Source organism: Ischnura elegans, chromosome 2 (genome assembly GCF_921293095.1).
Source record: "Ischnura elegans chromosome 2, ioIscEleg1.1, whole genome shotgun sequence".
Classification (NCBI taxonomy): Eukaryota; Metazoa; Arthropoda; class Insecta; order Odonata; family Coenagrionidae; genus Ischnura; species Ischnura elegans.
Window position 1 is genome coordinate 74,272,616 of NC_060247.1, and position 26,010 is coordinate 74,298,625.

The following is a 26,010-nucleotide window of genomic DNA, read 5'->3' on the forward strand; positions in this document are numbered from 1 at the left end:
CCCGGTATACTTAAAATAGACCATTTATTTAAAAATGTAGCTGGACTAGACCAAATTCCGGTGCAGTATCCCATGAATTTGTTATTTTATTCATAAAAATGCCATTAATTACTGAAATTATTTGTCTGTGAAAATAATTCCTCCCTTGGATTCAAATTATGCGCCATGTGGAAATACATTCCTACACTACGCATTATTTATTTAGTTTCTAAAAATTGCTGTAATGTGACCTTCCATTAAAGGGTGGGGGACAGCTAAAATAAAATAGTCAATTCAATGGGGAGAATAATTCAAATTTCACCAGCATCACGATACTCACAATCAGAAAATGCCTGAAATATCACGTGATTTCTCGATGCCCCCAAAAGTAGATCTGTACAGTGATTAACATTGTGGATTTGCAATCACTCAAAGTGGTTAAAGATAAGATAACAAGTAAATATAAGCTTCGAAAAAGAAAGTAATACGAGTAAAAATTAATCTATAAGTATTCATAAAATGCAATTAAATGTTTTATATCGATTAAGAGCCACATTGACGCGTACTGCACAATCTGAGCTGATTTGGAGAAGAGTTTTACTCTTTTAAGAATAATTTATCTCCCATGAATCAGAGAGTGATATCATATGGTGCTCACTTGCTCATCGGTGCGCCGTCTATCCTAGACAAACCGAGGAATCTTCTCAGAGTGTAATTCACTCACGCGTGAAGGACGAGAAAGACTTCATAAAGCGTTCAAAGGTATTGGTGTCGTGTTTTCTACCCTTTTTCGCATCTATTACGCCTGGTTTTACCTTTTCATATTTATTTTAATGTTTGGGGCTCGCAATACTGAGCAAGTCGGGTGCTCAAATTTGGCTCAAGTCCTCAGTATTCCGCAGAGGTAATGTCATTCGCCTTGACCTGATCTTGAACCAGTTACCCTTGAATTTTCCCGCGTGACTCAATCGAATTTTCGGTTTGCACGCTTTTGGCGTCTTGACAGGGTCATTGCTTGAGGTTTCCAACGCGAGTTTTTTCCCTCCCGATCTCATTTAGTCTCCGTAAAAATTCACCGATGGCTGGTGGATATTCCTTTGTGGTTTTTGAAAAACATCTCTTTCTACCGCATGCGTTATCAATTGAATGTTACCAACAGTGAAAAGTGGTACGGAGTACTGTGATGGGCGGTAAATGGGGGCAAAAGTTGAAACTATATTTCAAAAAGTCAATGTTATGCGAATATTGTCCTTGTAATTAACAGGGAAGTTGAAACGTTTCAATTCTTGGGTACTCCTTGTTATTTAACCAATATTTTAAGTGGATAAGTTTTACAGAAATAATTAATTTTTCTGGAGATATATATTTTAAGTACAACGCGGGGGAGATACGAGGAACAGGTCAGCTGGAAGCTTGGTAACCATGTGGACCTTAGAAAAGAGTCATCGAATTGCGGAATCTATTAACATAGACAGATCATTTTATCCCTGGTACTCCTGCTGACAAATTTACCCTCAACGGCTTGCTGGCATTGAACTGGTTGCAATTTCTCGTTGCTTCTTAACTTATGTAACCAATTTAATATTCGAGCCTCACGTATGATGAATCAACAATTCCAAAATATTTATTAAAGAAAGATAATTAATAGTTAAGTATAAGCAGTTTCGAAGTAAACATAAAAACCCTCCTTGAAATTAATAAATTATTTGGAGGCTAATTACCTGGGCCTAATTTCTATGTGTGTCTTCCTTGTGGGTTTAATTTTGATTTTCCGGCTAATGAAGGGACCAGCGAAAAGATGTGATGCCTTTGTGTGAGTAATCGGAAGCCATTCTCACAGCTGAGTCTCGTGTATGACGTAGCGCTATTTTGGGTCCCATATGGGGACTGCTGTTCCACTGATAATCTCGTGTGGGGAAGATACGAGGAACAGGTCAGCTGGAAGCTTGGTAACCATGTGGACCTTAGAAAAGAGTCATCGAATTGCGGAATCTATTAACATAGATAAATCATTTTATCCCTGGTACTCCTGCTGACAAATTTACCCTCAAAAGAATTTCGTGAAATTCATTTACAAATTTCTGTATAACAGTATGATTGACATCGGAAAATAGTTGACAAAATTAATGTATTTAACATAAATCATAAAATACGGTTTTTTGGTAAAAAGAGTTTGTCATCAGCGGGAGGAAATAAATATAAAGAAAACAAAAATAACCCATGTGGTATTTGGAAATAATTATATAAATTTACTTTTAAATTTCTATAGTAGGTATACGCTATATAATTATTTTCACACAGCTCATGGCTTATTCTTGTTTCTCAGTGAGATAAATAAATTTCCAGCTTGTAGGATGGCAATATAAATGTCGAAATGCTGGCGAAGGACGGAAATTCTCTTTAATCGACCAATCCTCTAGGAAAATAGAAACATAAACCAAGTGAAATATTTCTAAACCTGCCGCGTGAACGGCGGTGAAATATACAAGAATTGCCATGAGAAAAAATTCCCCTGGACCGGGAATCGAACCACGGACCTTTGGCTTTCCGGGCCACTGCGCAGACCACTACGCTATCCAGGTTCTTTAATTCTCATGGCAATTATACCGAGGCTCATGGTACTAGGTGTTAGGCCCTCGCCCTAAGGGGATAGGGACAAGGGACTCCCTCGCGTTGCCATCCTTGATGGACCGCGAGGGCCTAACACCTAGTACCATGAGCCTCGGTATAATTGCCATGAGAATTAAAGAACCTGGATAGCGTAGTGGTCTGCGCAGTGGCCCGGAAAGCCAAAGGTCCGTGGTTCGATTCCCGGTCCAGGGGAATTTTTTCTCATGGCAATTCTTGTATATTTCACCGCCGTTCACGCGGCAGGTTTAGAAATATTTCACATACCGCTTTGCGCGGCTTTAGCGCAGGTTTGAGGCTCTCAACCGGTTGTGGCTTCTTGGAAGTCCTTTCTCCCTCGCGTTGCCATCCTTGATGGACCGCGAGGGCCTAACACCTAGTACCATGAGCCTCGGTATAATTGCCATGAGAATTAAAGAACCTGGATAGCGTAGTGGTCTGCGCAGTGGCCCGGAAAGCCAAAGGTCCGTGGTTCGATTCCCGGTCCAGGGGAATTTTTTCTCATGGCAATTCTTGTATATTTCACCGCCGTTCACGCGGCAGGTTTAGAAATATTTCACATACCGCTTTGCGCGGCTTTAGCGTAGGTTTGAGGCTCTCAACCGGTTGTGGCTTCTTGGAAGTCCTTTCTCCCTCGCGTTGCCATCCTTGATGGACCGCGAGGGCCTAACACCTAGTACCATGAGCCTCGGTATAATTGCCATGAGAATTAAAGAACCTGGATAGCGTAGTGGTCTGCGCAGAGGCCCGGAAAGCCAAAGGTCCGTGGTTCGATTCCCGGTCCAGGGGAATTTTTTCTCATGGCAATTCTTGTATATAAACCAAGTGTTTAAGAAATATATATTACATAAAAAGTATATAGAAATATGATTAAACAATAAAATTCCAGTCACATTATACGAACAATACTATGACTATATTTTTAATTGATTTTTCTAGCTGTTTTCGTCATTTGTTACGCCATGTTCACTTTTTTTTCGTAAAATGACTCCAATTAGAGAGTTTATTTGCTTATGACTCCGAAGTTAGTCCGGTGACATGCCTACACTATTTTGTTTTCATGAGTATTATGCCATGGCGCGCCTCGTGTAAGCTTTTGTCCAGCTTTGTACTTGCAATCACAATTTATTCAACGCACACGAAAGATTGGAATGTGGGTCAATTAAAAGTTTTCATATTTTTAAATGCAGCTTCAAAATAATAAGGCCAGTATTTTTAGCAACAGCGCTGGTATAGCCCAATATTTTAGGGGTAAATTAATTAAGGCAAGTGAACTACTATGGCAATACTCATGTTGCATCTTATCTCATTGGTCTCCCACCAACCAACGTATCAATCTTTCTCAATCGGTCTTTGGGTGCCCTAATATCCGTTGAAAACTTCTTCTGTCAATTTGTCGGGGTCAATAGAATAGGCATTTGTCCAGATTTGATGGTAGTCCAAATTTGCATATATTTCCCGATATTTTCTCAAATGCAACTTTTTTATTTTATAGGTAAATACAGGCCTAGAACTGGGGCGAGGCAGAGGGGCACGTGCCCCGGGAAGCAGACTTCAGGATCGGCAAAATTTGAAAAATTTATAATCCTATTACCTCTCGGTGATCTCATATTAGATAGCTAAAACATTAACAGATTTCATGCGAAAGCTTGTATGTAAATTAATTTGAAGCGAAAAATGTTAAGACTTCATGTGGATAACAGAGAAATATACCTGATAGATATAGCATGGAGGTTATATATACAAATATACACACTGAAATTTAAGAAATCTTTTAATTTTTAAGTGATCTCATATGGGGTCATAACAGTTATTTCAATTTTTTATTAAATTTTTGAATAATATTTATTAATATATAAATTATTAAACAATTATAATAATAAAACGTCTTCACAGTAAACATACGCTATGTAATTTCAACCACAGCATCTCAAAAGAATAGCTTGCGGATGTATTATATTTTTGCTGCAGGGAAGGGGGTCGGCAAACTGATCGTTGACCCCCTAACAAAACTCCTAGTTCCGGCCCTGGGCACATACAGAGGAATGTTGAAAAATGTCTACTATGCACACCTTGTCAATTTCGAAAATATTGCGTTTTTGGTTACGAGCGGTTAATATGAATGTCACGAAGAAAGACAAAATACTACCGGTCGAGAGACAGTTTTGCCGCCCCTTAAACGTATTCGTAAATCTCCGATTCGTGCAGCACTACTTGCGAACCTTCTAAAGAAGCATTCATGATCACGGCGCAGTGGTCCGGATCCGGAAAAAGGCAAACAAAGGTAATTGTTTCGACTTTCATGTAATTCGCTTTGACTATGAAAGATGCGTGATAATATGTCTGGGGTATCACATTTCATACTTACTTTTCGATTAAAAAATTGTTAACTTAGACTTATTGCGTCAAAGTGGCGCTTTTACGAACGGAGTCGTGCAATTTACGTTTTTTTTTCGAAAATTCCTTAATTTAGATTTAATTTTGGCTTTACGTCGCCAATTATATTGGTGAACTAACTTCGCATTGTAATAAAAGAGACGTTAAAATATCATAAAATCTAGATATTAACCGTTTAGTGATGTTGATGATTGCTGAAAGAGTATTTGAAGGGGAATCATTTTTTTAATCGTAAATGTTGAGTTAAAAAAGTTACGTTGATTTTCGCGAATATGTATATTGTTACAGTATTGTAAAGATTGATTACAGGGATATCAAATAGATTACAAAATTATAAACAAGAAAGTACAGTATTATGAAGATATTAATATAAAAATCAGCTGCAAGCGGCGCGGCATGCAGTCACATAGCGACCGAATAGATGACTCGAGGGTAGTTTATTCCGAGCTCATGTTTGATAAGGGCAGCAAGATTGTGTCCTAACCGTATCATCTGTAGCATCCACGATTCAAAAGATACTTTGACGTACGTCTTGCCACGGAATCTTCCAAGGGTCACTGGGGCGACCCGTCACCGTTCGCATTTGACTGCTGTCCACGATTCATTGATCGTCTTGCGGAGAGTCTGTGTTGCCAAGCAGGGAAGCATGTACGCATATACCTTCAACGCGAGTCAATCTCGTGCCAGCTTTCCGCGGTCTTTTGAGATTCTGGATCTGCATGGTAGCCTGTCAAACACCTATCGGGAGTTAGTCATGGGGTGACTGCTTTATTACGCAACATGAGGTACATGAATTGCTTCAATTTAGCACAATTACCGTCTTATGTTTTTGCTGAACGAATAATATTGAAGTAAAATTACTTTTTTGTTTCCATGATTTCTTTTACACTAGTTGTTTTTCTCAGGACACTGACAATCCTCTATAACCTTGGATTTATTAATCGCGCACTGATTTTTCCTTTATATTTTCGTGGTACAGTGGGAGTTTCCTGGTCCTCATTTGTTTGACGTCCCTGCGCTATCGCGCACGAGTTATTATTTAAGATAATTAATTTAGTTAGTTATAATAACAAACAATTTTTAATTTTTTTAATCCCAGGTTAGCATCCACATGGCAACGGTATTTCGATCAGATAAATACCGAAGTCACTTACACAGCCCAGGCATCATATTTCGAAGTCAATTTAAGAACTGATTCAATTTCCCACGAAAAAATCATTTTGGATAGCTCTTGGTATATCCGACCGGCAATCCGCTGATCCGAGTTCGAATCCCGGTCATTTAAAGTGATATTTATTGACGCAGAATTTCATCTTTGGTAAGCATTACTTCGCACACGTGCGCTCGACTGCCTCCAAAGCCGTGTTTCCTTGCTACGTTTTCCGTCACGGGCGAGATTTTAACTCGAGCGTCTTTTCCGTTAGAAGAAAACCGACCAAAAAATAAGGGGAAATTCGCCCCGTGACCATGCTGGAAACGGCAGGAAGTGCAGGACGACTCGCTTTGTGTCCTCGCGTGCAGATAACTACCGAGACAATCGGAAACGAACTTCAAAAACACGGCACTGAAGAGGTCTTGTTTTAAGTTTGGGCACGAAGCAAAGAGGAAACTCGTGGCGTTAACCAGGTAAAAACGCGGAAAAATGATCGTTGTTTGGTGAACACTGCAATGTACTTTAATAAGACGACTATGGGATTTAACATGTTGCTACGTATTCCCCTTGATTTTCCGGTGCTCTTAATTCGTGGCCTTGAAACCCGCGGTAGCGCCAGAAAATCAAGAACGATTCTCAGCAAACTCTGGAGAAGCCTTCAACGTTCCAGCGTTGCAAAGTGTCGTTTCATCCTCATGTGAAGGTGACATTTTGACATTTAGGTGAAGATGACATTTCAGATGAAGGTGGCCGGTATAGTCTTTGAAAAAACTTCAACCTTGATATTGTGGAATAGACCAGGGCCGGCCTTAGGGCGGGGCGACCGCCCCGGGCCCCGCGTTAGTGAAAAAAAATTTAAATATACATAATGTTATTAATAAATATAATTATAAATTTTATTTGTATAATACTATTTTGAACTCAACTGCGTGATGGTATCATAACGGCGTAATTACGAAGACTGAATTTGGGAGCGGAACACATACTTAGCCAGAGAGTGGTAGGTACCTATTCAAAATGCTCGAGTTTGTCGATGGGGTATAGAGTTTAATATTTTAAGTGAAGGGCCCCGCACTGAAGGTTCGCCTCTAGTCCCGCACCTGCTGCCGGCCCTGGAATAGAGTCATGGTTAAATTAACAAAATTTCTGCCACGAGACGCTACTTTTTTTTACAAAACTCCATGGCGTCTTTATTTTTGAGGGACAATCCCTTGTTCGCCTTAATTACGGAATTAACCCATGAAAATGGGAATCAGCTGTCTTTCGGTACCGATGTCTCATATTCAAATTCGTAATGATATTCACCACATTCTTTTCATTTTGAGGCAAATTTGCCTTCCACCATATTATGCGAGAATGTGCCTAGTTGAACATTGTGATTTGTATGCACATTGAAGATATGATTGTCCTAAGAGAAGAGGCTTATTTCGTCTCGAGACCTGGAGAAGTTTGCGTAAGTATCAATTATGGGGTCGTGGCTATCATTAGCAAGCTGCTGTACCCTTACATCAACTGAAAGAAGCAATGTGCTATACGAGCGGTGATTAATGGTTTTAACCCTTGCTAGCCCAGAGCTTTTTCTAAGAGAAATAAAATCTCTAGCTTTTCATTTGAAAAATGTGAAAAATTTTTTGCTCATTCATTATTATTGTGGACGCTACATATTTCGTCGTTAAACTTTACAGCACAAACTCCCGAATTGAGCTGATCATATATTCAGTTTTAATGTTACTTGCATTAGAAGCAACATTTGGTTATAATGGGTTTAAAGGCATTCAAAAGGTTTTAGAAAAATGAAAAATTGCAAAGATGTGGAGCTGTGTGACTCAAAATTTTATTTTGGATCTCAATGAGTCGGATCTTTCAAAAAATTAAGAGTCAAAACATTCGTGATGTATACTAAGTATCAAGCAAAGAATTATACGGCAACGAATGTGAGAAAAAACTTGTAAATTGCATGTTTTATGACTATAGTTCCAAATATTATCTCGATCGAAGTTGATAAATACTGCATAAAAGGTATTGTTTTTATGTGAGAAATATGTTCAAATTATAAACAAATTAGCCTATTTAGTTTGCAGATTTTTCAGTGGTAAATTTTCAAACTAGCACTGAACCAGCAATTCGAGTCGACTTCAGTGCCATTTTTTTCAATCGCCGTGTATTTTACGAAACAATGCAATTTTGTTTGCATAAACACAAAGCGTGTATGCTGTAATACTCCTTGTATTCGTCACAAAAATGGATTATAATGTACTCCAATTTAACCAATAAACAAAAAAATATCATCAGTACTTTTCTTAATTTTATATTTGTTCTTATGTAAAATAATGGATATAAAATGATTATATATTAATAATAATGACATTAACGGAAAATCAGTTTATTTTAGTAGCATTAAACGTATTTTTATATTAATCGTATAAGGTAATAAACGAATTTTCAATTTAGCCACCATACTATTACGCAGTTTATAATATCTCTGGAATTAGAATGCTTCTTTGAATTAATTGACTTCAATTTTATGATTACCTTTATGCGTTGACGCTCTTTTATTCAGATTTTTTACAGCCATGAGGAATTTTCGTTTTCTGACCGAACGTACCGGTATTAGAGCCTACGGAAAGTTCCGGATTTTTTTATTGAAATACTTTGTGAAATAGCACGGAGAATCTCCATTGTAATTGACCGAGAATGGATTAAGATTAATGAGGAGATAGGCACTTTCCATGAAAATGGAAAAAAATGCATTTAAGGCTTAAATGGTCGGATTTAAAAAGTTTGTCTTAGTTTAAATGAAAAGAAAGTTATGTTCTGTAACTAGTGCTTCAGATGTTCGCAATCCTGTTGAGGTCTCAGAGAGAAATTTTGGGAAACCCTTGTCTAGAGGGCTACTCGTTTATTCAGGCAACCGATTTCCCAGGGTTGGAATCTAGATAGCCGAGCCTGTATCGATTGAATTTCGAGGTTAGGTTAACGGATTCTATTGTCAAAGGGCCTCTCATCTTAACCGGCTTATTTTCTCATTTAGCCTGTCAACGAGTAATTTTTACTAGTTTTCCCGTTAAATTTCTTGTATTGGCGTGCGCTTATTTTTTTCTGCATGGAGTGTTTTTATTACATTTATGGTTTGTGCTAATCGATAAAGTCTGAAAAAGGTGAGTTTGGTAGGTCGATGTATTTTTTTAAGACAGTGATATAATTTGATTAAAGTGTCGTTAAAAATCGTTCTCAACTACCTCAGCAAATAAGAAATGGGTATTTAAATTTGAAAAAATAATTTTAGGGCTCAGAGCAACTACAGAAAGCTGTTTGGGCAGTTTGGCTTCTGGGTTGTCCTCTGCGTCGATTTATCTTCGTACAAGAGTTTCGCCGGTGTTACAGATTTGATGCTGCAACACCGGCGACTTCAAACTTGAAGATACCTGCCCAAACGCTGGCGAAACTGTCGAATCGACGCGGAGGACAACCCGTAAGCCTAACTGCCTCTGCTGCACTACTCCGCGGAAACCTCCATTAACAATATAGAAAGCTTTGTCTATGACTGCGCAATCCTTTTCCTAATCCTTACGATGGAATTTCATTAAAATTAGGCCTGAGAGGTCATTTTCGTATGCAGGTGGTGTCACCTGGGGCCACTGTTCTCCCTCAACCAATGGAATAGCGAGGGGGCGGGGGATCCCGGGGGTCTAGACCCCGCCCCCCGAAATATGAAAACAAAAATTACTTTGTTTCATCATAAAAGAGAACAAAATATGGAAAAATCATGAATTCTTAAAAGATGTCGATGAAAAATGAAGTTTTTCGACTATGAAAACTGTTAAAATCAGTTTAAAACCCTCTATTTAGTACCATGTTTTCCAAAATTTTTCCCGGGACCGCTGATTTTGGAACCCCCCCCCGAAAAAATCCCTGGCTACGCCACTGCCCTCCCCCCTCTCGGTGGTCAATGATAAACGACTAATATTTCTTGAGAGTTTTCGTTTTGAGACCGTGTCGTCATTGTTATTCTCTTAATAAACAAATATCTTGCCGACATCATTATGTTTACTTGCAGTAGTGTAATTCTCCAAGATAGTCTAAAGTACGCATCGGAGGGCGTGCATTGGGAGGATCGCGAGCGCGTGCGGTCTATGTGTTTACTTTCGTGTCGAGGGAGGAGGGGGAGAGGATAGATAGTCTAATAGACGCTCTTCCCTTTCAATGTCTTGACTAAATCTAAAACTGACTGGATCAAATTAACTCCACGTCTTCGCTTTCAGCTGTGGTGACTCGTAATGAAGTGACGAGGAAAGTAACCACACATATGCTCTGAAGATTATTTCATGTAGATGCTATACTTTTGCTAATTTTACCGAGAAAGAATTAATATTTACGATAACGATAATAGCGGTGGGAAAATTGATTTAAGTCGTAAAACGCAGCATTTGTCGGGTCTTGCAAGCCGAAAGAGAAAAGGCGGATCCACATGGCTGTCTTTTTTTCACCATCGCTTTTTTATTAAATCTAAACCGTATTTCCTGTACCCATCGGCCTTCGTGACCTCTCGTGTGTGTCTTCTCCACGATAATGCACGGCCTTACGACGCTCGTTCCACTATAGCATTTTTTCATCTGCCCGGTTAGAATATCCCGACCCATGAACCTCATAATCCCGACTTGACGCCTTCAGAATTAATCTCATCAACCAAAATGAAGACGGGATTAGCCGGAGAACAACTCTTTCTGTAATTTCCGTGGATACCATTGAAGGCGCAAAATAAGCGAGTCATTCAGGTCGAGGCGAATAATTTGTTTTTTTTTTCTGTGGATTTTTCGCAAAATAATCGTGTCAGTCGTACTTTTGCAACGTTTTAAAATCCTAAGATTGGTAATATTGAACCCCTCCATTTCTTTTTTCCACAAGCTAGTTCATTTAGCTTCCACGAGTTCGTACTCGAATTCTTCTTTATCTGTCCCAAGTTTATGGCACTGTGACTCGTAATGATTGACGTGGAAAGTAAGCAAACCTATGTTAATATTATGAATATTATTTCAGGTAGACGATATGCTTCTGCTAATTTTAGTGAGAAAGATTAATTCATCGAGACGATATCGATGATGTCGGTGTTTAAATCATGGAGAGGGAAAATCAAATTAAGTCGTAAACACTGCAGTTGTATGAATATATCTAAATCTTACTCGGGGGAATATTCCTTCAGTTCTTCACTTCATTATGTTCCTTGCGTATTTGCATAGTCTTGTGACCTGACCTGTCCACCAGTTCCTTCTCTTGCGCATTCCGCTCGAATTCAAGTGATCGTACTTAGAGCCAAACGAATGGTCAATGCATATGATTTTTCCCTAGTGGTATTGTCGAATAGTCTTACAGGAAGATTACGTCGTCACAAATTATTTTATTACGAAGTATATACAGCTATAAATACAATTATTTGTCTGAAAGAGTCCTTTTTTTTAAAAAAAAGCAGTTGTTGTGGGCGGAAGGATGAAGTCAGCGGGAAAATCTTGGGAGACTAGCCCGGAAACTTCCCTATAAGTCCGCTGCATCCTTCCTCAAAGAATCTATTTTCATTCACTCTATATCCAAATTTCTGCAATCCTACGCGAAGGACGGGAAAAGACATCAAAACTTACGACAAACCATCTCTCTTTCTTCGTCTGTATCATCTCTCCTTCAGAAGTTTCCCAAAAGACATTGTCCGCTCCTTTTCTCCGGTCGTTTTCCTCTGTATTTTCTTCCCTCGAAGTGGGAGGTGGCCCAGTGAGAGAAACTGGCCCCTAATTGGAACTGAACTCTGATTTTTCCAATTTGTTTTTGATCGCTTATGTATACACCGATTATCGCTCTCTTTGATATTATCTGATGGGCTTATTTTCCCTTCCGTTACTATCCTTCCCCACAGATTTCGCCTCCCCTATTCTGCCAATATTGAGGAGGGTCAAAAATGCTAGTCTCTCTTTTTTAATTAATTTATGTTTTTATTTCATCATCGTAAAAAATATTTGTTTAACCTTTTATGCTTTTCATGTGTTAAAATATCATTCGAATGAAAATATCATTGTTGTGACGAGATGTCACCCGACGAGGAATTTTGATGTAAAAATTCAAAGGTATCAAAAAGAGTGAGTCTTCAACATTTGCATTTTGTCATGCCTCTGGATATGTCTTTCTATTTATAGTGGACTGTCTCAGTGGAATGTCAATTTAAACACCGAGAGGAAGTTTCACTCGACACCCAACGGAACGGAACGTACTCATATTCATTCATATCCCTTATGAAGGTAATCAACTGATTTTGGCGTGACTTAGTGGAACGATGAGATGTTCTATGTGGTAAATCAAAAACCAAGTACTGTTCCTCAAACTTTTGATTGCTGTCGACTAGTGTCGACGGCTATAGCGTCCTTATCAAGACAAACAAGTATGTGTATAAATGTGAAGGTGTGTAAATGTACCGAAACGTTGGCAAAAATTTGCATTTAAAATTCTTCAAGAGGTGTACTCCAAGGTCATTAAATCAACATTAAAAGAAGAGGTCAAGAGCAGAAAAAAAACTCATTCTAGAGGACATAACATTTCGCTGCAAAGTCGCGGTTTTTTTTCTCCTCAAATTTGGCGAGCACTGACTGGTATTTATATTTACTCCGAGGTTTCCACGTCCGAGAACGGTGAGAGTATGCATCGGAGCGCGTGCATTGGAAAGATCGCGAGCGCGTGCGGTCCGTGTGTTTACTTTCGTGTCGAGGGAGGAGGGGGAGAGATCTAGAGGTCGGAATGGAACAGCTGTGTCGCGGCCAATCGAATGTGGCCCGTGCTCGACGAGTGTACCAAGACCCGTGAGAGAGGTTGCTATGCCAACAGTAAATAGGAACAAGAGAGACCATCGGATTGTGCGCGTGCGACCAAGTTTATAATGGCGAAAACCGAGATCGAGAGATGGGTCTTATTGGCAGATTCCGACGATAGCGTTAGTTTTCTTGTTTTTTTTATTTCGATTGGCAACTTTTAATACATCAAATAAATTAATTAAATAAGGAGTTTAATTGTAATTATTTTATAATATTATTCCTCGTTAGATGTTCCAAAGCATCTCGTCTAGCAACGCTGAATCTACTATACACTATGTCATTCTCAAAGGTTTTTTGAGAATTACATAGCGTATATAGTCGACACCTTGACCGAACCCTTAAAAATGTCGAAAAACGCTCACTATTAGTGTAACTGTGGTTATATTTCCTATTAAAAAATTATGAATATTTCTTCAACTTCTTATAAATAAAAAATACTTGTTATTTTTGACTTAATTTTGGGGACATAGAACCTCGGCGTGAATCGCAAAATATTTCAAGTAAACCTACCTTAATCGGTAGAATACCTTTAATAATAATTATAATAACATACCTTGATTGCTATTATGGTGATAAATCACTATTCGTTGGAATAAGTTCTCTTACCGACGTTTAAAGACCAATTGGAATCGAAATTCAAAAATACGACTTCAATGAATTGTTATTGAATTTAGTCATGTATTTTTACTTGTTAAGGCTTAAAAATTCACAATCCCGGAAGATGCGCAAATAAATGTCACGAAACGTTTAAAACATGTCTAGTATATGGAATTAGTGACCCGTGTCCAAAATACTTACAAGTATTTTTTTTCTATAAGAAGTTGAAGAAATATTCATAATTATTTAATAGAAAATATAAACACAGTTACACTAATAGTGAGCGTTTTTCGACATTTTTAAGGGTTCGGTCAAGGTGTCGACTATATACGCTATGTAATTCTCAAAAAATCTTTGAGAATGACATAGTGTATAGTAGATTCAACGTTGTTAGACGAGATGCTTTGGAACATCTAACGAGGAATAATATTATAAAATAATTACAATTAAACTCCTTATTTAATTAATTTATTTGATGTATTAAAAGTTGCCAATCGAAATATAAAAAAACAAGAAAACTAACGCTATCGTCGGAATCTGCCAATCAGACCCATCTCTAAGCGCAGTCAAAATTGCGTCGTGTAAAGCGCTGAATTGCTAGAACACATGCGAGAATGCGCGGACGTGAAAATAGCCCCTGTTCTAATTTCATTCATGTATTCGCGCAATTCCCCGCCATTTTAGAAATTAATGCAGTTCTGACCTGCGCAATTCCGTGCTCCGTGTAAAACGTCCTTTAGATGCAGGGTTGCAGCGTTTGTTTACCGCGCAACCACTTCAAGCGCCCTTGCATGAAATCACTCCGTGATTCGGACATTCGGCCGTGCTCGACGAGTGAACCCGAGCTCATGAAAGAGGTGGCGACTTGCGAGACCTTGGCAATTGACGGGAGGGGGAGTCGAAGTTGTTGTTGTGTGTGTGGGTGGAATGTCGGGCCCGCCAGTCTCGTTGTTTCTCCGCGTCCTGAAAGAGCGCGCCCCGATCGATTGGTTGTGTTCGCCGGAATTATAACTGCTCTTTATTTTTTTCCGTTGAAGGTTCGCAGAAGTTTTGTTGCCGAAGGTCTCCGTTGTGATCCGATGGTGACTTCACCAGAGCTCGTAGATTGGCTCTTTTGATTCCCCAATTCACATCACGGTTACGAAGCAGACTTGTTTCCAACTGCTGCTGTCTCTTCAGCAGCGGCTTAATTGAATTCGAAATACTTACTTCGATTATTATGAAAATACGTGGTTTGTCTAAAAAACGTAAAATATCCGAATAAATAAAAATGTATGGTAACGTAATATTTCGGATGAAAGCGATGGGAATGCTTTATCCCGGTAAATATTTGATATCCGTTACTTCGCGGATGTTTATCGCTTAATATTTAATCATTATCCATCGTAATCTAATTATTTAAACATGGAGTATATAATGAATTCAATGTGGGTTTCATTAATGAGATTTTTATTCCTTATTATATCCCTCTGCGGACAACATAAAGTTTATTTATGATAATTGTTTTATTTATATTTCTAATTATCATAAAAATATTTGCTTCTCGCTAAAACTCATGAAATATGTATCCTTAAATGGGGTAATTGGAAAATATGGGGAAATACCCACTTAAAACCCGAGTTGGTGAAATAATCAAATCGTAAAAGGGCACGGGTGTCGGTGTATGCAAAATATTAGTTAATTAGGTTCTTCAACTCTTTCGCCAGAATACGGGTTGGCCTGAAAATTTGCGATTGGAGTTTTTCTTTCTTTGTTTCTGTGAGTTGTATCCTGCTCTCTCTGCCCTTGAGCATTAAATATTAATTAAGTTATTATTGCTTCTAATTAAATTTTACCGAACATTTTTGAATAAAAAAGTTTTATATAACGTGTGAAAAATGTATGCAAAAAATGTCTATGCACCTGAAATCTATCGTGCTCATCATAATTTAATGTAAGAAGAGTAGTCGTTGAGCGCGGTGAGCAGATAATCAGCAAACGTATAATTTTATAATTATTTTTCAGGGATTTAGGTGTATTCAAGTAATTAAGCCAGGGAGCCTTACTTTTAAAAATATAGAAAAAACGCAGGAGTTATGAACGGATTTAGGAGTATTCCTAGCAAGAGTTAATTCTCAATGTAACATTAGGAATTTGAGATCATGTTACTAAAAATTAATATAAAATTGCAAGTAATAATTTTTTTAGAAAAAGTATTCTGACACGGTGGAAGACTTGAAGGAAAAGTAATATTTAGTTGAAGGAGTAAAGGAATGTTTTCGACAATTTACGCAAATTGAAGACGTTTATTGACAACGGTATACCGACTATGACGGTAATATTCCGTTAAATCGAATAATGCACCACCTCCTTCTTAGATACTCGAATAAATCAGTAGATATGGATCACAAATTTGGCATGACTATGGAAATTTCTCGTGGTTTTCTCCTTCCTAATCGTCACTACGATTGATTTTCTGACTTTGGAACTCAAGAACAATACATGAAAGATTTCGGGTTGTTTCGATGTGAAGAACTTAGGAAAAATATCACGGTGAATGTCATGGTAATCGATTGTGCTATTGACCAGGCGTTCTATGGATTATCACTCAATTGAAATTTCTAATCTAATCGCTAATTATGCAGGCCAAGCATTTCGAATAAAAAGCACTTGATACACCACCGTCTGTGTTAAAAATATGTTGTGCTGCCATTATTTTATTTTTTTGATATATCGACGAATTCATTTTTCTTTATGCATTACAGATAAAATGGATCGACCGAGGAAGTAATGAGGGAGTTCTAAGAAGAGTGGGAGAAACGGAGGTCTTCTAAAAACCTTAATGAGGAAGAAAGGACAACTTAGTTGGCCACATTATGAGACATGATGGCCTGAAGAAAACAATCGTTGAAGGACAGGTGGAAGGGGAGAAGGCAAGGGACGTCCCCAAATGAGTTACATAGAACAGGTTATAAAGGATGTAAAAGAAGAAGTACGTCGCTATACTCATTTTACTCGGGGCACGGAATTGCGCAGGTTAGAACTGCATTTATTTATAAAATTGCGTGGAATTGCGCGAATGCATGAACGAAATTAGAACAGGGGCTATTTTGGCGTTTCGCATCCACGCATTCCTCGCATGTGTTCTTTCACCGCTTTACACGACGCAATTTTGATTGTGCCTTCGCTCGTACGTCAGATTGCGCAATAACGTGCCCCGCGTAAAACGGCCTATGAAAAGGCTAGCGGCTAGGAGAGAGGAATGGAGAGCTGCGTCAAACCAATCTTAAGAGTGCCGACTTATGATGACGACTGGCTTTATTAAATAAACCCCTGAATATCGTCCTAATCTAAATGCTTCATAGAATTAGGTAATGAATTTAACAATATCGAAAAATATGTAATTCTTTCATTGAAAACTGAATTAATATTTAAATGAGAGAGACGTGAAGGATTCCAGTGTTCCCGAGACTGGTTGGAAATTCACGTAGGCATCGGAGGATAGAGAGCGTATCAGGCATGTTAAAAATACTGGGGTGGGAATCTTTGGAAAGTAGGAGAAAAAGAAACCGACTCTGCGGTATGTATAAAATATACTAAGGGGATAAAGCATGGAGGGAATTAAGCAATGAAGTGGGAAAACCTAATTTCATTGGTAGGAACGATCATCAGGTCAAAATCAAATGCCGGACGCAGGGGACCAATGTTAAAAAAATTTCATACCTGAATAAAACAATTGAAGATTGGAACAGATTGCCTGCGGAGTTATTTGAGCCCTTTCCTAATAATGTAAAAATATTTAAGAAAAAGCTGAAAAAGTATTTAATTTTTTAGAAATTTTAATTAAACTTTAAAATTTGTACAACTGTCTAGTTGATATGTGACTTTGTGGGGATGTTGTGTTTTTCTTTTTTGTATATACATGTTACCACCAGGCCAGTTGCCAAATTGTAACTTATGCAACAATAATAATAATAATTTTCCAGTTTATTTATGTAGTATGTAACACCAGCCATCAGTGGAGTGATAAAAATATTACCTTTAAGATTTATCAGTGCAGAATTGCGACGTAGTTAATCAAAAAGACCCCGGCAGCTTATTCAGCGTGCGTTATCAAGGCGTTTAAACCTTTCGCCGGCCGTTTCAGCATTGAAGATAACTAAACAAGCTATGTTATATTATGAAGTGACGTTGAGTGCATGCAACGTTGACCTTCGCTCGATTTCGCAGGAAGCCCTTAGAAGGTCATCCATGGCGTAGAATGCTAAATATTTTACTGACACAATGGTCATATAAGTGCACTGAATTGTTGAGGCCTTTACTTTGTAGAATTCCATTATATGGTCGGAAGGAAATTACTTTGCTTTTCTACAAAACACACACTTTATTGCCGACTAGTTTCGGTTACACTGTACCATTTTTTGAAAATGGTACAGTGTAACCGAAACTAGTCGTCAATAAAGTGTGTGTTTTGTAGAAAAGCAAAGTAATTTCCTTCCAACCATATGGTCATATAAGTGTTCACTTATAATGCGAAAAATTTTATTATAATTTAGTAAAATTCTTAGTGGAGTAAGATTCTACCATAATCTTTTCCAAATGTGTTGGAAAGTGGGGCTAAATTTATTTGAAGATAATGGGAGAAAAATACAATTTACGCGGGGAATTCACAGTGCCATCTGATTCACTTGGGGTAGTCTATTGTGATCTTCCCCAGGATTTCCCAAAACAAACTTTCAATCACAAATATTTGACCTGCCTCCCTACAGTTGAAGCATTGGAATAGGATTGCAGCTTGAGAATGCTGCCACAGTTGGAGTGAAGAGCTTACTAACACTAACACGGTTCAATATTTCAACCATTCTGTATTTTTCATTCAGGCAGTTTAAAATACGACAAAATTCTGTTTCCTCCTGAGAGCGCTCTCTCAATTCCTCAACGTGTGATTTTCTCCTTCGTGACTTCTCGTTACAATGCCTTCGAAGAGTAAGTACTGATATGCACTCATTTGTTGAAAAGTTTCCTAAGATACACAAAGTAAATTCTATTGTCATGAAAATGTACAAAATTATTTTAAACTGCTAAATATCAAAGTTGTAATTGTATCTTATCGTTCGTCGTTCAAAAATATTGTTCTTTTCATGATAAACTTTGAGGTAAATTCATTTTGAAATTGGAAATTTTCTATAGGCTCTATGTGTAGTGCTTGTTAGAGCGTCGAATAAAAATTAAAATATAAATACCGCTCTAACTAAAAATTTTTTTGGAACTGCAGCACAGCATAGTTTAATGGTGCTTGTGAAATCTGTATCCTGATATTTTGGTTATTAGTAAATTAAAAAATATATAGATTCCACTCCCAAATTTTGGTTTCAGTCCTCCGTTCACCCTCATTTCGATTTTTAGAAGCTAAAGGTGTCATGTTTGAAAGCTAATCTTTTTTTCAACAATATAAAGGAAAAAAGGAGAGAATGAAGGATGCTAAATCGCCTGGTGGATTATATTTAGATACGGACCAAAGAATCCCAAGTTTAAACCCAGGCAAAGCAATTAGAAAGCTAAATAAATATAAGTATAAATATAAAATTTTCTCGGTGAAAATACCACTATAAATTAAATTTCACCTTAAGATATTTTTGGTGAGCGGTATAAATAATGAAACTGCCTTTATTTGCGAAAGAAGTTTTATTATACAACTTCGTTGAAGCTTTCGCGCTGTTGTTGTTTTTCGGGCATGCCCCGCGTACTTATTGGGTTTGCTGTCGGACGTCCTGTGGCCGTTGCCAGTCACTTTTTCCGAGGGAAAAGGAAGAGGAAAAAGAATTCTATCGGAAAAAGCGACAAGCAACGGCCACGAAACGACGGGTAACTAACCCAATAAGTACGCGCGGCACACCGGAAAAACTGCTTATATACTATACTGTCAGGCCAGCCGGCGTTGCTCGGGAAGGATAGAACCCAGAGAGATCGGAAACTGGTAATATATGAAGGAATTGGACGGTATGATAATGGCATACCTACATATGTAACAGCAAACAATGGAAAAAATTATTTTCGCATACCGCGATCTGAATCAATTTATACTCCGGTCCACAACATTGATCATTATAGGTGTCCCTACGAGCGTAGACCAAAAACGTCGTGTAAACGTATATCCCAGAATAGAGGCGTTAGTTAAGTGGAGAATCCTTTGAGTTATGTTTTCCCTTTCAGCATGCCAAGAGGTGTGCTTAACCGTCAGGATCTCCAATCGCAGAGGTTGTATGACGTGGCGTAACAAATGGTAATGAGAAAACGGCGCAAAGGACGCTTTGAACCCAACAGAGAGTAGCACTACGGCGTTTGGGAGCATTAGTTGCATCTATTTACTAACTTTGCTCACAATCCGTAGAGCTGTATGGAAACGCATAGCGGACAGACAAACAGACATTCTCTTTTATATACATAGATATATACCCATACTTCCTATCATCTGTGGTCACACATTTACATCGATTGGCTTGTATCGTAATTTATGCTGATGATCTAATGTTTTCCTCCGGAAATGGCAACTTGCCATCTGGTTTGCGCCGTCTTCCTGGGCGCTCAGTAACCGTAGGTAGGCGCGGCGATGTCTCGGGCGTAATTACGCACACTGAAGGAAATACGAGGAAATTGCGTTGTCATCGGTGTGAAGGCGCTCCAAGGTCGGACTGTACCTTATTTTTCGGCAAGTCGGCGGCTATGTGTTCTGATAGCCTGTTGTGTATTCATTTCACGCGACTACACGATACTGCGATTTCGTTTCCGGTATCAATACACTGCACTTACATTTCCAAGTAAGGTTTACCCGTATGTGCTGAAGCATTTGGCGCGGATTTTAACAATTGCCTGAAAGATAATGTTTTTATTCTTGTTCGTTCATTACGTAAATTATCGGTTTTATTCCGATCTTGGTTAATTTTTTTCAGAAAATGTTCAGTACAGGAGGATAACGACTTAACTGCAATATATTAGGGGCTCTGAAAGGCCCCTTAGTACTTCCCATGTAATAATGATCAGGTTTAATGTATTTCTTTTCTTATTTGCGGCTTCGAACGCCTCATGAATATTTAGCTCGCGCGGTCGCATCCCATAAATAATTAATGAAAGGTTCAATCACCAACACCCATGCCACGAGTGGTGAAAAACGCGGCGGATTTCCGAGTACCTTTTTATTTGTACATAGGTTACCAGTGCTGGATAGAAATAAAAGCCAAGGACTCGGTGATGATAAGTTCTTCTTTACTAACCTAGAGATTTAAAGCTGGATTCGCGCTTGGATTGATCACCACTCAGGGAATGGACCATGGGCGTACACATAATCAAAACGGGGGGGAGGAGGGGGGCAAAATAGCCGTGGTCGTTCAAGTTGTAACTTTTTCGCACAGAAAAGGTTAATGAAACCAAAATTTTAAGAAAATTATGACAGCAATTTAGTTTTTTTAATAATTATTTGCTTGAAAAAATAATTATTTTTATTTTAGTTCCATGTCTTGTACTAATATCATTTTTCTTAAAAACGAAAATTTGTTCATAACTTCTGTTTTGAACTAAATGTATTTTCACTTCTAGGGGGGGGGCTTCCCTCCCCCTGCTGGGTACGCCTATGGTATGGACGTTAGTAATTGCAGAGGTTGATTAGACGTTTCTAAAAAAAAATCGCGAGGTGGAGTAAGTCGTTAAAAAATAAATTTATAAGTCAGGCACCAGAAATGGAAATTCCTATGCTTGGGTCATTCGTTGTAAAAGGCAGTGCTCAGAAGTTACATGCTGGCAGAGTTAGTGTTTCAAAATGATCAATTCGTTAAAACTTTTGCGTTCACTTTGGTACACCGGCGTTTCAGTCTAAAATATCTACCAACAGTTACGTATTCGCTGCTGGGGACCTCCATGCATTTTATGCTGCTATTTCCAAAGTCATGGGAGCCCTGATAGAGACAGATGAATGCAAGTGAGATTGATAGTCATTACGGAAAGGACAACAGCGCAGTAACAGCCGAAAATCAGTTAGAATTTCGACCTGAAAAAAAATGGTTTTGCTTAATAAATGAAATATATGAATATACAAACCATTTATCTATTTAAATATCTCGGTTTTTTATTGCTCGCTAATTTTTCGCTAAAATTCCAAGAATACCGCACACATAAAATGACTAGGCCGGAGAATGGAGTTTCCTTTGCTGCTCAGTGAACACTTACTTATAGCATTGAAACTTTTCATCAACAGCGTAGTTTGTGCTTCTCACCATGACTCATTGGCATTGTTTATCGGTATCCCTGCGCGATTTTCCTCATTCGGGACATTCACCGCGTAGGCCGTGTGTTTTGACGGCAGTTTTCGCCGACGCCTTCCGCTTGAAGTTGACAAAGCTGGTATGAGGCGGAAGCTGCCATCAAAACAAGGCAACACGCAGGGTTATCAAGAGAGGAGGGCAATACAGCCGCCCGGCCCCAGCGATATAGTTCATGTTTTTAGAAATACGCAAGGCGCAAATTGCAAGGAGAATATCGAGTGACCATAAAAATGTTACTTTGGTGCTTTTGGTAGATGATTAAAAATCAGTTTCTCGTCGAAAATTTTGGTTTCGTCTCGCCATTCCAGTTGATATTTTCTCAAAGGGTTTCATTCGTGTGCAAATTCTACTTATACTTCCTGATAATAGTAAAAAAATTTCTCTATCCGGCTGCAGAAGTATACGAAAGCTGCTCCATCTCGCTGACCTTTTTGTAAGAAAGTAACTTCCACTCCCTTTTTCCTAATCATCGTAAGTTTTATTAGTTACAGAGCCAACTAGAGACTGCTATTAAGAACACCGATTAGTTTAAGGTGCTGTGCTTTGTTAATACAGACTATTTTCTTAGTACATTTTTATAAGTAAATAGTTAAGCTACAGAATTGGAGAGCTGCAATCTTTACAAAAGGTAAATGAATAATTAAATGCCTTCTGAATATGAGTGCTAAACCCTATTCATATTAAATACTTGTTCACACTATTTATGTACCCGAATAAGTACGGAACTGGAAAAATGCTCGCTTAGGGGCACGAAATCGGAAGTGGTTATAGTTAGTTGATGGTTAATTTTCTTGCGCATCTACGCACCGCGCGGGCAAATGCATCATGTAAACATGCCTTTATCTGTTTAGTCTGTGGCGCAATATCCGCCACAACACGCAGGTGGACCGGTGGATAGGTGTTCGACTACTAATCGGACGGGAGCAGAAACCTCACGCGTGTGTTATTCAGCGTAGCAATCGCTACATTAGTGACCCCAAAACGGTCCAACTGTGTGTTGTGGCGGTGCCACAAGTCAAAGGGGTAAATTCATTAAAGGGTAATAATTTTGGGGGCCGCGGGTGTCCGGCCAATGAGATAATTGTGATCCTCAGTCCCTGAAATGTGTATTTAAGGCAAAAACAATACTTCATATGCGTCTACTCTACACACTCTGAAAACTTCATATAATTCCGTGAGTTTTAAACAAGTAACTAGTTTTCGCTCGCTGGGGTGGCGGGGTGCCCCCCTTACCGCAAGCCTTTTCAGATCACTTTATCAGTTCTAACAATTTTTGTCTGCGGTTTTTTCCTTGAAGATCGTTTTTTTCGGTGATATCAAACCTACTTAGATTGAATCTTAAGAATCCCAAGCAGTTCTTTGCCCTCATTGGCACTAGCTGGCAACCCCAACAGTTTTAATGCTGGTTAGTCCGCGGTTTTTCTGAAGAAAAAAAAATTGGGGAAATCAACTCGAACCGTGAACCTTGAGTGTTTTCTCTTTTTCCGGCTGATGCTTCTCTCCACCAATGCCTTCCGCTTGCTCGCGACCGCTCACGATTCCTTTTCGGGCCCTCCACCGCCGCCTCGCGCTTCACGACCTTCATCTGTTTCCTTCAAGCGAAGCGTCCCCACCCCTTCTTCTCAACTATCCACCCGCTCTGTCGTGAGAAAGTACCCAATGACCTTCCACCCCTGCCGCCTATACCTCACTCCCTGTTTCTTTTTATTGTGCTCGGGCAAAATAAACTCCTAGTAACCGTGGACAAGAGGGCCAAAGGTGGCTGCGCATTGACTAAAAAACTGAGGTCAAACTTAAAACTCCCACTGTAGCTAACTGTATTATTGCAAATGGTTCTTTAGCCATATAGAGTCATAAGGTATATTTTATTGAAATCTTATTTTTTCCATTTTCTTGAAAGTTAATTATAATGCAACAGTATTTCAATCGAAGTGAAAAACTTGAATACCTATCGTCGTAGCAGCCAATTAGTATTCAAAATTATGTAATAAAGTAAATAGTGCATTGGTAAGCTAATGGAAAATTGATGGCATTGGCTCATTTAGTTTTGGTTACAAGCCGAGTAAAACTTCAGTATACATGTCCGAATGTGACTCACAAAGTATGATACATGGGTAAAAATTGGAAGCCTAAGTATGGAACAGAGCCTAGAGCGGTATATATAAAAAAAGATAAAAGAATTGTTGAAAACACGCAGCATTTTATCGTCAGTTTTATTTGTAAAATTCAAACTATAGAAAATCGGATTATCAGAGTGCTCACTGTACGATAGAATCGATAAAATTACCAGTATCTTTATCGGATGATGGATCAAAATGACACAAATTAATGTTCACGGTCCACAGACTGTAGGAAAGTCTTCATCGCTGAATAAAACTGACTAAAGAATTGAGGCCTCAACGAATTGATCTTCGCTGAGCTTCGAAAGTCTTGCCGAATCGTTCGCTTGAATAATATTCCAGGTGGCCGGAAACGGAAATGGGTAGGCTACAGAAAAAAATCTTTATCATTTTGGTTTCCGCTTTGTCTAAGAAACCTAAAAATTGGGGCGGGTTCTTTGGCCTCATAATATAGGATCTGAAATTATTTATTCCTCACGAGGGACATCTATTATTGAATTGCATGAGATGTGAAGTAAGAGATTAATGAAATTACAAAATAGTTTCATCCAACATGCTTTATGGAGGTTTGAGTTTTGAAAGAGTAATAATAGGTGACGAAAAAAGACAAAATTTGCGCTGTCAATCGGGTAATATGCGTCTCCTTGAATGGTATGGTATTTGGAGGAGGCGACCACCAGCTGAGGCCATTTGCGCCATGACGGTAAGGAGGGAAGGGTGGAGAGAAACCCGGCGTCGGAATTAGCCTGCTTTTGACGAAAGGCGCCAAGGGGACCACGGCTTAAACGTCCCATCCGACTTTGAGTGTTGAGTTTGAAACCCGACCTACCCGATCCCCCGTCTCCTTCAAATTTTCATAATCGATTATGATTGGCTCGATTAAGTGTGACTTTTTTGTGAATGATTTTTTACTTTCGTTGGTGCTTTTACCGTTAATCATTGTGATCCACTTTCAGGGATAAGCATTATCTCCGCTGGCACATGGGACTCTCCAATCCTCTTCACCTCCACACATGATTAATATAAAGAATTATTTTTAAGTCGTCTAGGAACCATTATCGCCTGATTCCTTTGTTACAGATATTCCACTATTTTAACGTAATAGCAAAAACACGAGGAAAGTCGTATTATCATAAAAATAATCGCTTTCGCTCGCTAGGGGTGTGGTTTGCCCTCCACATCCCCGGTCGCTCTGTCACTTACTCCAATTTTTTTCCTCCGTTTTTTCGCTAAGGATCGTTTTTTTCGGTGATATCTAACCTAATTAAATTGAATTCTAGAAATACCAAACAGCTCTTGGCTTCCAGGCTTTCTGACTGTCATAAGGTATGGACTAATGGCTGTCACAATGACTTTGGAGCCATTAACAAGCTTCCATACCATAGCAATCAATGCCATATACCATACCTTCGTCATACCATATACCAAATAATACTATTGAGACGCTCGAGGTTTGTAGGGATCAAATCAGTGTCGTGAGCCTCTCTCTAATAGTCCTTACTCTGAGATGTGCAGATGCGTTTGGCCAGAGAGGAGTCCTTGGTTTGCCGCTTTGTCAGCCATGCTTTCGTAACAATTGCAAGAGGACAATCAAGGTGATGCGAGCGCAATAACCCTTCTGTGGGGATAATCCTACGTAATACAGGTCTGTGATGGTGTACCTTGAAAGTGCTCCGACACACAGGTCGACTAATGCAGTTACCGAACGGGAATGAGGGAAGCAATAGCACTGGTTGCCAATGGGTACCTTTTATATTCAGATGGCCCCAAACCTCGATAGAGACCCTCCTATGTCTAATAAAACGATGCTCTAGAATTATTAATTAGAGGAAATTAGTCCGTTGCTCGTCGTTGACCACGTACTTAAAAAGTTCAGACCGTGTGGATCAATTTATGGCGATTTACTTCTGGGGAAAGATACGGGTTGGTACATCACCTGGTGTTCTGCCTTTCGGCAGGTCCCTTGAGCCATCGCTGTCTCCATTCTTTCCTGT

General features: G+C 38.9%; 1 long non-coding RNA gene across 1 annotated transcript in view; it reads left to right on the plus strand.

The window, feature by feature from the left end:
* Positions 1-26,010, plus strand: part of LOC124153976 — an 81,811-nt gene that overhangs the window by 12,283 nt on the left and 43,518 nt on the right. The gene's annotated exons all lie outside the window — the stretch shown is intronic.